The sequence below is a fragment of the Pteropus vampyrus genome, unplaced genomic scaffold (assembly GCF_000151845.1).
Source record: "Pteropus vampyrus isolate Shadow unplaced genomic scaffold, Pvam_2.0 Scaffold164, whole genome shotgun sequence".
NCBI classification, from domain to species: Eukaryota; Metazoa; Chordata; class Mammalia; order Chiroptera; family Pteropodidae; genus Pteropus; species Pteropus vampyrus.
Genome location: NW_011888945.1, coordinates 1,939,986 through 1,941,881, shown reverse-complemented (window position 1 = coordinate 1,941,881; position 1,896 = coordinate 1,939,986).

Below are 1,896 nucleotides of genomic sequence, written 5' to 3'. Positions count from 1 at the left end.
GTCTCCCTGCCAGCCACTCCCGTTCCGAGCCCCGCTCTGCTCCAGCTAGCAGTGCCTAGCACACTGTGGACGTTTCGCGAATGGTAGTTGTTTTTATTGCTGTATCCTTCAGGCAAGCTGGCAGGTAGAGCACCTGCCACACATCTAGTAGATAGCTACTGTCTTATCTCTGCTACAATGTGTGTGTAACTTTGACCGACCCTACCTTCGAACATGGCAAGCAAGCAGTCCGAATAGATCTGAATTGTTGCTAGAAGCTCATATCTGTGCCTCGCCCTAGCCCCTTGCTTCCCAATGCGAGCGCGTGACTCACCCATCTGTTATTATCACGGCAGCCAGAGGGATCTGTTGACAGGTTAAGTCAGATCTGTCACTTCTCGGCTGTGAGCCCTCCAGGGGTCCCCTCCTGTCCCACCTAGAATACAAGACAAAGCAGATCACTCCACCGGTGACACGGCCCTCCGGACCTCTCAGCTCCTTGCCCGCCCCCTCACCCCTCGCTCTCCCCGGCACTGTGAGCCGACTCTACGGGCTTCCTCAGTTTTCAGCATGCCCCCTCCCGTGCTCGGCCTTCACACCGGCTCTTCCTTCTGCAAAGCTGTCCCCCCGGAGACCTGCATGGCTTGTTTTCTCCCCTCCTTTGGGGTCCTCCTCCAGTGTCCCCTCATCTAAAATGGCGCTTGACCTACCCTGGTCCAGGATTCCCTGTGCCCCCCAACCCTATCCTATTTCCCAGCCTGGCATCGGGATACTTGACAGAGGGTGTGTCCATCTGCTCACTGACCTAGCGCCGCGTCTGCACCCGGAAGGTGGTCCCCTCGTGGCAAACACTTCGTTCGCAGCTGGATCACCAGGCCAACAACCACATGTACCATTTTCAGGGATGCAGAACACAGAGGATGTGGCTTTTGCCCTCTAGAAAAGGACCCAAAGCCAAAGGGTCAGGTTGGCAAAGCCTTTCTGTGACCTCTTCCCATTTCACCTCTAAGAAAGGACAGACGGAGAAGCAGTGACACTTAACGGGCACCTTGTATGTGTCAAGCAGAGCACCCTGAGTTGACCTTAAACACGAGGACTATACAAAAGAGTCACGTGGCTCTTGTGACCACAGTTCGAATAGCCAACCCTCTACCCTCCATCTCGTTTGTCCGGACGCCCGTGCCCTGCAAGGGTCTTAAGCCTGCAGCTTTGTCAGCCTGTTGGGCACCGCTAGTGAGATCTGCCCATTGCTCAGATGGAAAAACCAGGGCTCAGAAAGGTTCCAAAGCTTGCTCAGTGATGCCGTTCGGGCCCCTCCGACCCTGGAGCTCCCCAGCCCCCGCCACTCTCCATCCAATCCCAGAGGGACTGTCTCCTGCAATGTCCCCATCGCCCTCCAGACTCTGCTCCTCAGAGACCCCTGCCCAGGGCTGGTGGCCTGGCCCGCAAAGCCTGGACTCTAACTTCAGGTATGGCGGCCACGCCCATGAGGCGAGTCTGCTGATTCCAGGCCCGACTCTTAAACCAGCCACTCCAGTTTCGTTTACTCTTAGCTGCAGACACACTGTGGACATCTGTCAGTGTCAAGTTTGTTGAGTCTATTTGCTGCACCCGATGAGAAGCAGATCATCTGGCCTGTGCCTCCCAATTGCTAATGCTCCTCCCCTGGTATGTTGCTGGGTGGTGTCCTAAACTTAAAGCTGGGTGAGCGTTTCCCGAGGATATTAGCATCCTAGGGCCTCAGGAGACAGGATTTTACAGAAGGTGCTCTCTCCGGCTCCAAGTGGCTGCCCTCATTTCTCTGGCCCTGAGGGAAATCATCATGGCAGAGCCGAGGCACCTCTGGCAGGCCCCCGCGCTTCGTCAGCCTCTGCATCCCTGTCCTTTCCTGCCCCGTGCCAACCCTGGGACAAGCTC